Genomic DNA, 10,500 nt, shown 5'->3' with positions numbered 1-10,500 from the left:
TTTTAATTATTAATTATTTTATTATACATTTAAAAAAAGCTAAAAAGGCCTCTAACACTAGCTTGCTCTATTATCTGTTTATTTTTATGTATTATATAATAACAAAAAAAATAATAATAATAATAAAAAATAAAAAAAAACTATGTGTACTGTGTTAAGCTAACTTAGACTTCTTATAGCACTTGCATATAATTGCTCTTTTGTTGAGTTTGTTTCCATTGTCCTCATTTGTAAGTCGCTTTGGATAAAAGTGTCTGCTAAATGACTAAATGTAATTACAGCTTGATTATTGATTAAAAAAAAAGAATAAGAAAGAATGGAGAAAACATAAAATAAATAAAAAATAAAATACCAGTTTTCATATTAGTTCCAAAAAATAAGTCAGTGTCACTATACACCTATGATTCATATCTCTATAGTTAACTGTCCCATAAATATCGACTTGAGATCAGCAACAATAACATTTGACACACTAAAATCTAAATGAAGCCTATTTCCAAAAAAAAGCTTACACTGCTGAACCAGAAATACATATTAATACATGTGATATATATTTGAACATGGCATTGTTGTTGGTGCCAGATGGACTCACTATTTCAGAAACAGCTGATCTACTGGGATTTTCACACACAACCATCTCTAGGGTTTACAGAGAGTAGTCTGAAAAATAGAACATATCCAGTGAGTGGCAGCTCGGTGGGTGAAAATGCCTTGTTGATGCTAGTGGTCACAGGAGAATGACCAGAATGGTTTGAGATGATAGAAAGGCAAAAGTAACAGTAAGGTATGCAGAAGAGCATCTCTGAACACACAGCATGTAAAACATGTTAAGCTCAAGAACCCACCGGGTGACACTCCTGTGAGCTACGAACAGGAAACTGAGGCTAAAATTTGCATGCCTCACCAAAATTGGACGATAAAAGATTGGTTACCTGGTCTCGATTTCTGCTGCAACACTCAGATGGTAGGGGCAGAATTTGGCATAAACATCATGAAAGCATAGATTCAACATGCTTTATATCAATGTTTTTTTTGTCATACTTTTGCCCTTTATTATCAATTGAACATTGTTTAAATACCACAGTCTACCTGAGCATTGCTGCTGACCATGTCCACCACTTCATGACCACAGTGTACCCATCTTGAGATGTCTACTTCCAATAATGTAGATTTGCGCAATGTCAGAAAGCTCAAATCATCTCAAACTCGTTTCTTAATCATTATAAGTTCCCTATACTCAAAAGGCCTCCACAGTCGCCAGATATCAATCCATTAGAACACCTTTGGGATGCGGTGGAATGGGAAATTCACATCATGGATGTGCAGCAGATAAATCTGCAGCAGGTGTGAGATGCTTTCATGCAAACATGGACCAAAATCTCTGAGTAAAGCTTCCAGAACCTTGTGGAATGTATACCACAAATAATTAAGGTAGTTCTGAAGGCATATACTGTATTTCACAACACAAAAAATGCTCAGAAGTGTGTGACCAGTTAGTAAATGGAAATAAGTTGGAGCTCCCAAAGAGACCCACTCAAAAATGGCACACTCGATTTGAAGTTGCAGTCTTGGCATGCTTGTGCATGTGCCAGTCAAATTCATAAGGACACTGGGTGCATTTGCGATTTTAGATTTCAGAATGGTAGAGAAGAGCACCCCTTTTGTGGTTGTTATATGCCATACTAAGTCCACAGCAAACTACAATCTGACGGTCTTTGCAGCACTGCATTGTCAAAGTGTGGTCTCAGAGGAGGACTGTCAGGATCAGTGAGAGATATTAGATTGCCTCAGATCTCTCAGCTGTAAAGGTACACTTGCAATACAGTATTACAGAATTTACTCTAATTTTACTGTAAAATAGGTGAGCTTGTGTAAACATAAGGTTTGTAGCTTTGCTGCTTTTAGTTAGTTACACACCAACAGTGGTATTACTTGAATGAGTTATTATGACATAAAAAAGTAATGGACTAGCATGTAGCGACTTTTATTGCAGAAACCATTGAAGTTAACGTCTGAATAACACTTAAGACTGTGGCAGTCCTTTTCAAGTTTTCAGCTCTGCTGCAAAAATCAATCCAAAAATCAAATATGAAAGATGAAAGACCATACAGAAATTGAATGTGTGTTCTCTTGGCAGTTGCTGGCTGATCTTTCCAAACTCATTTGCTCTCCGGTTGGAAGGGCATTGGAAAACTGAAAACATTCCTGCTGGATTCCATCAATAAATCCGCCCAGTGAATTATTGCATCAACCAACTGGCTGCATGTTTATTTGCTAGCATTATTCATTGTGTGCATTTGTTTGACTTTCGAGCCCAGAAAGTAATCAAGGCTAAAGGTAAAAAGGCCACATTTATTTGGCCCTAATGCTCTGAAGCACTAACTTCAGAGGTGAAGGATAAGTGTTATAGTAGAAGTCTCAGATCAGGCCTGTACATTGCCACACTGCATGTGTACAAAAAGAAGGCAACTGTTCTGAGATCAGGAGAGAGGTGGTTTATTGGAAGAGGGATTAATGGGAGTTGAGGACGAGGAAGGATGTTTTTTTTTTTTTTTGAGGCAGTAGAGATGCTTTGAATGTACCTTTAGCGCCCTCTGTTGACCAAATGGAGCTTGACTTCACACGTTCAGCTCTGGCCGTCTCCCTTTCTTTCTCTCTTGCTGCCAGTGTTGTTAGATCTGCCTAATAGGTATTAGAGAAGGTACAGAAAGCCTTTGACTGCAAGTTGTCTTTCTTGTTCAGGATGTAAACCGTCACGTGTTTTGAAGATGAAAGGACACTGGTGTTATGAACGCTAAAATATGCAGAAAGCAGTTTCCACTGTGTCTCTCTTGTGTGCTCTGTTGTGAGCTGTGTGATTGGTGGAATACAAAATGAAAGGACTGCCATACCACTATGGCCAGAGAGAGAGAGAGAGAGAGAGAGAGAGAGAGAGAGAGAGAGAGAGAGAGAGGGGCGTAAGGCAGCTTGATTCTCCAGAGCACATATCCTGGATAAAATCCTCTGCGCCAAGTGGCATTTCACTGGCTTAGAAACATCCCTTCTCTCTCTCCCAGAGGTGTTTTATCCAAGGAGGCAAGAGAGACAGTGGCTCAAAAAAAGGGAAGAGAAGGTAATTTCATATGATTAAATAATACATAAAAAAAGTCAATTAACTAATTATCAGGAAAAGTTGTATTAATTTCTCAAATTCAAATTAAGGCAGCATCTCTTCTGCCTCTCGAGCTCATACAAAGCAGTTCTTTTTTTTATAACTGAAAAACCTAATTTCTAAATGTGAGTGGGGTAACAAACAAAAAAAAAAAAAAATAGCTTTGTGCCTCCATTTCACTTGACCAATTGCCTAATCAATACTAGAATTTCTGATTCTGATAAATCATATTCATGAACTTCCTCAGTGGGACAAAGAGGACAAACTGATTACAAAGACCACTCAGTTCTGTTAAATTAAATCTGCCACTTTTTACTTTTACCCATCACATTATAGAATGGCATAAGTCGAGTGTGTGGGAGGAGACATCCCACATACAGATATAACATATTACGGCAGCAAAGTTACTCATACTGATGTTAAATTGAATTACAATGTCTGGCAGGGAATAAAAGAGGACTCTTGTTTCAGTTAAATACATCTTTCATGTAACTTTTATTCAATAGGTTCGACCGTTGAACATTTTACAACATTGTAATAAGCAGATATATTTTAAACGGGGACACATATGTTGTGTCCAGGGAGTGTGGAGCCCTGGGGCATTACTGCATTAGACACACTCTTGAAGACACAACCGACTAATTCAGTCAGAGTCTGAGATAAATTTAGAAGAGTTTTGGGAATCCCAAGGTAAAGAAAATGCACTGTCTGCTATTATGGGATGTCTGGTATCACACCAAGAAGTGGAGGAGGAAAAGAATGCTAATGATGAAGTACATGACAGAAAGGAGGAAAAAAGAAGGGAGGTAAGTGAGGCAACCATTAACATGGAGATGGAGAAATGTTGTCCTTTTATTATCAGATAGGATTCATCCTCCCTCATCCATCTCTGCCTCGCTCACTCACCCTCACTCTGTCCCTGTTAAAGGAGAATACTGAAGGATCGTTAGTAGATGTGTCTGACGCAAATGCATGCATCACAGTAGTTAGGTATGGCATGTGTGAGTGTGTGAGTGTGTGCTGACTGAGCTATGACTCATTATGTGTATCTCTCTCTGTCTCTCCTTCTATTTCTCTAATGAGTCTGTACCTGTCACAAAATTAGGAGACATACACAACACCTGTTCCCTCCTACATCGCAGCAGTTCACTGTCTAGACTGATGAAAAGTTTTCACAAAACTGCGCACGATAACAAATCTTTGCAATTTACAATCAGATAGAAACCTGAAGGTTAGAAAGATGGTATGATCAATAGACAAACAGAACAACAGACAGCTAGAGAGCAAGACACTAAGCCATCTAGAAAGATGGATAGACTGGCTAACACAGAAAGAAAAATATACTGAATGCTAGATAGATAAAATGATGAAGACAGACAGACTTGGATAGATATATAGAAAAATATATCAAAGGGTAGACAGACGAAACAAGACAGACAGACAAAAATAGAAAAATATAATGAAGGGTAGATAGAGAAAACGAGACAGACAGACAAACAGACAGATAGATAGAGACAAGGATACACAAATAGAAAAATATCTGTACTGAAGGGTAGATAGACAAAACGAGACAGACCGACATACAGTTAGTTATACAAAACAAAAGGACACTGGTTTTGTTTTTATGTAACTGAAATAGTTTAATACAGTCATCTGCTTGTCTTTGTAAAGCCGACTTACGGTGTCTCAGCAGAGACATAAAAGCAGAGCAGAAATTCCTGTCCTACGAGGAGAGAGCTCACTGTGTACAGCTTGTGTAATAGTTACTAATAGGACTGTTTTATCTAACACACACACACACACACTTAGACAGGGAGCATGACTTCAGTAGGGAAAACAAAGCAATATAAATGGTATTTGGAGTACAGACAGAGCGAGAGACAGAATGCAAGAGAACATGCTTTTACCAATTTGGTGCTAATGGGTTTTTAAAACTAAAAAGCCCATTCTGCTCAGAGCTGAAAAATGGGAGAAAATATTTTTGCACACAAAATGGACATGACTACATTTAGTCGAACTAAAGCTAATAATGATGAGTGGCACATCACATACACAGTAGACAGAGGTGAAGAGTTCAGATTGAAATACGGCTAAATTTGTCAAGCCTACCCTAATTGTGTTCTCTGGAAGACAGGCAGAACAATGTGTGTTTGCATGTCTGGCTGAGGGCCAGGGTTTCTAACGGTGGTCTTTTCTCTCACATGTCATAGGTGGTGGTAGAAACTGGTAGAAGGCCAGGCCTCTGGCACCCTGGACAGACCCAGGCATGATATGGGCTCAGCATGAGTCAATGGGGGCAGAGCGATGGTGCTGTGTGATTTCAGCGCAGGCACCACCCTGTGTGGCACAGAGTTGTGAACAGCTGTGTCTCTGCAATTCACCCGTCAACAGAGTGCCCAACAACAGATGGCCCTTACTCATACACATAGTGCAGTGTGTGTGTATGTGAGCCCTAAATACACATGTAAAACTCTCCTCAAATACTTGTACGTTCTTTGGATGCACAGTTCAAGGAACTCAGAAAAACAAACATGAGGAGAAGAAAGCAAACACAACATGTTTTGCTGCTTTTTGTCCTCTTGACTCAGACTGCGTCTACTCGCTTTAGAAGAAAAGCTGGCACTCAAAAAGAAGGAGGAGTAAGGATAAGACTGCTGCTCCATATGTGCTCAGGGTCAAAGCCTATTAAGCGTTAAGAAGAAAAAAAGTTTAAATATATAGTTTAAATATATATATATATATATATATATATATATATATATATATATATATATATATATATATATATATATATATATATAGTTATAAATTTAAAATTAATCAGATTATTAAACCAGATTATAATACATTTTACAAATAAGCACAAAATAAATATTTAAATGCTATTTACGAAAATCTTAATTAAAAAATAACTATTGCACATAATAAAGTTTTGTTTTCTTATTTAAAAGTATTGTCAAATTTTTGTCGCATGAATTTTTTTTCCCTCTTAACTTTAAATTAGTGGCTCAAGACTCATTTAAAGACCAAATCTTCAGTAATTTAAGTTTGTTCAAACACTTAAATTATTATAATTATCTCAGTGTCACCTCAGTGCAGAACAAATGCTTTTCTAATACACTAGTAGCAGTTTTTAACAGTAGTAGTTAAAGCGTGATTAAGTTCAAGTGAAGCCACAACGGAAAATGACGAGTTCTTCACAGCTTTGAGGTCAAGTTAATCAAATCAGTGAAATCTCTAGTTAAAATTCATCCACTGGCATAGAGCTTCAATTTTATTTGATTTATAATATTTTTTTTATATATAAAATCGGGTCATTCTGCATAAACAGTACTCCTATCCTTGGCCCAACTAGAACCATAAATGTAAATCATCTATGAAGTGCATTTTGTTAATAAAATATATATATTTTATTAAAAATTGTAAAATTCTGATTTAAAAATAAATAAATAAAATATATCCATTAATACAAGTAAAATGAGATTTAAATTACATTTAAATAATATTAATCAGATGAAAAATTATGGGGAATGTTGCCATATGGCAACTCTCAATAACAACAAAATTTGATTAAAAGACAGCTTCTGCTGATTCTGTTTTGATTTAATACATTCATAAACTTATATACATTTATATAAATGCAGACTGTGGAGCTTAATCAGTTAGCCTTCGATATTGTTTTCAAAAGCTTAGTTCATCCTCATTGAGGGAGCTCTGACACTACTGGGCGAGTGAAGAAAATAATAAAGAAGGACAGAGAGAAAGAAGAACCTAGAGAAGTGTGGAATGCTAAACGTTTCCTCTTCTCTCTAGATCATTCATTTCCGAATGATAACAAATATATCAAACCTTGTTTCTTTCTCTCTCCCCCACTTTAATATTCTCTTCCTTTCCTCTTTTCATCTCTTCTTATTTAAGTATCTCTCTATCCGTCATCTCTCTCTGCCTTTTATTCAATGCAGTACCCCCTGTGACCCATTCAGTCATTGAAGGTTCCACCATCAAGGCCACTGTCTATAAACAAACAACTCTAGCGCTCTACTGAGATCAGTTTTATAACGCTCCACCTGCTCTCAAGCACTCTGGAGATCAAACTGCGACTGATTCTGGATCAGTTTCACTAGTGTTTGGTGTCTCTCATGGGGAAGTCTACATTAGACACAACTTCACTGCCAAATGGTTTTGGAGGCAGATCAATCCACTGCAGTGCCACAAAGGATATCTGAACTCTCTCACACACGAGTGCAAAGGCTTAGGAAGGGGAACTTTTCTATCGTCTGAACAAACGTAGAATATGACAAATTATTTAAGACTCCTTAAATGTGCATTTAAGGTCCTTTTTTTGTTCATTTAAAAAAGTTTTATACAAATAAAACAAACAAACAAACATGATTGATCATCAGAGGTTAACTAATAATGCTATATATGCACCATATCACATACTTATTATATTTGGCTTAACATGTTTTACTTTTAATTAATCCTTCATGGAAACAAGTTATAGGCTTACCATATGAGGGTGTCAAAAAAGGAAATTACACATTTTGTCCTAGTTCATTAAGCGTTCACACTGTTATTTTTATTTTTATTTTTTTACAAGCCAAAAGATAATAAACAAATGGCAGTATGAAGCCAAAAACTGGTTAGACAGCTTTCATAACATACAGGTGCTTCTCAATGAATTAGAATAATATAATATAATATAATATACAAAAATTATTGAATTCAAATTGTGAAACTCGTTTATTAAATTCAATGCACACAGTCTTGTTCTTTGGTTCTTTTAATTGTGATAATTTAGGCTCACATTTAACAAAAACCCACCAAATCACAATCTCAACAAATTAGGATACTTCATAAACCCCCCCAAAAATAATAATAATAATGATATTAATAATAATAATAATAATAATAATAATAATAATAATAATAATAATAATAATAATAATAATAATAATTGTGAATTGTTGGCCTTCTGGAAAGTATGTTAATTTACTGTACATGTACTCAATACTTGGTAGTAGAGTTGTTCCGATTCCGATACTAGTATCGGAAATATCTCCGATACCACAACAAATTCTGGCATCGGCATCGGCGAGTACATGAACCCATATACCGATCCGATACCATTTTCTTAAAAAAGACCTAGTTATGACCGCAAGCTTTGCCTAACCGCTGCACGGTTCTTCTTCGCTGCTCAAAATGCATTGAAAACACAGGAAGTTGTGCTGTGTTGCCACAAGCAACCCCTGTTTAGAGCAGCGAAGAAGAAATGAAAACGCGTTAGCAGCCCTGATCTATATATGACTGGATCACTCATCACATTCTAAACTGCCAAAAGACAGTGAAGCCGCTTCTATATTATAGATCAGTGGTTAGCAGTATGTCTCTGTAGTACCGGTAGTTACAGACTCTCGAGTATATTCAGTACCGGCAGCTGCGTTCAGTCGCTTCCGTGTAAGTCAAAGCGCAGGGCTCCAGACAGTGGCCGAATATATACTAGTGTCTGTGAATATTAAACTGCAAAATACTATTTAAATATTACTCCCGCAAAATCTACATCTCTGTGGGTGAATGGCACAGATGCGCGAGAGCTCGCTGTTTTGTAGTCTCTGCTGTGTGTCATGAGGACACGAACGCATAAACCGTCACTTCATGAGAATTTACCGTTTCATTTGAGAATACTGTCATATCATAAACACAGACACTCAAAGATCCTCATGGCAGCCCATTAAAATAAATGTTTGGTTTACATGAGTAAATTGACAATATATAAAGCTACTGTTGTAGCCTACAGTAATAATAATACGTCTCTATAATAATAATAATTATGCCTAGATGGTTGCTTGTTTTTTACTTGTTTTGTTGTAAAGAGATTATCTGATTAATAGATCTTTTTTTATATTCCTAGACTTATTTGTTGCAGTTTTTTTATACAGTTATATTGTAAAACTTAAATACCTTTTTTAGTTTGCGGTGTTAGATTTTTGGCTGCATTTGAAGTTCTTTTTTGCATATGAAAATAAATAATACTGTCAAATTCATGTTAGATAATAAAAATACTGTAATAAATACAGTAGTTCACCATGTATTTGTTCATGTTTTATTGAGGGATCTGTCTGAAGCACACCATAAAAAGAATTCTAGCAATTTACACAGGGCTAGTAGTATATACAGCTGTATATACAGATATACACCCAGGTATCGGATCAGTACTCGGTATCGGCCGATACCCTGAGCCCAGGTATCGGAATCGGTATCGGGAAGAGAAAAAGGGTATCGGAACATCTCTACTTGGTAGGGGCTCATTTTTTATTTAATTCCTCGTGGCATGGAGGTGATCAGTTTGTGGCACTGCTGAGATGGTATGGAAGCCCAGGTTTCTTTGATTAGTGGCCTTCAGCTCATATATATATATATATATAGGTTTCTTGTTTCTCTTTTTCATCTTGACAATACCCCATAGATTCTCTATGGGGTTTAATTCTGCTGAGTTTGTTGGCCAGTCAAGCACACCAACACCATGGTCATTTAACCAACTTTTGGTGCTTTTGGTAGTGCCAAATTCTGCTGGAAAATGCAACTTGGGCTAACAGTCCAGTTTTTCTTTTCCTTAGCCCAGGTAAGACGCCTCTGACGTTGTCTGTGGTTCAGGAATGGCTTAACAAGAGGAATACAACAACTGTATACAAATTCTTTGACACATCTCTTGATGCCTAGACTCCAGCCTCAGTCCATTCCTTGTGAAGTTCACTCAAATTCTTGAAACAATTTCGCTTGAAAATCCTCATAAGGCTGTGGTTCTCTCGGTTGACTGCGCATTTTTTTTTTTCTTCTCCATACTTTTTCCTTCCACTCAATGTTCTGTTAAAATGCTTGGATACAGCACTCTGTGAACAGCCAGTTTCTTTGACAGTGAATGTTTGTGGCTTACCCTCCTTGTGAAGGGTGTCACTGATTGTCTTCTGGACAACTGTCAGATCAGCAGTCTTCCCCAGGATTGTGTAGTGAACCAAACTGAGCCATTTTGAATGCTCAGGAAAACTTTGCAGGTGTTTTGTGTTGATTAGCTGGCTGCCATGTCACCATATTCGAATTTGTTAAATGTACTCAACATCCCAAAAAATGCTGTGTGCTGGGCTAAATGCACAAATTCTAGGTGTGTACATACAGTATGGTGATATTTTTGCAAGCTGATAACTGACAGAGTTGACCAAAGAAGTAAAAAAAACAATGCAGGAATTCCTCTGATGCACACAGAAATTAAGATCTGCTACAAGAGAACATAAGTTCCTGTGCCTGTACCAAATAGGCAAAATCGCTGTAATGAAAAGAACCAGGTATACTTC

This window comes from Carassius auratus, chromosome 26, assembly GCF_003368295.1.
Source record: "Carassius auratus strain Wakin chromosome 26, ASM336829v1, whole genome shotgun sequence".
In the NCBI taxonomy this organism is placed as follows: Eukaryota; Metazoa; Chordata; class Actinopteri; order Cypriniformes; family Cyprinidae; genus Carassius; species Carassius auratus.
Note: the sequence above shows the minus strand (reverse complement) of the source record.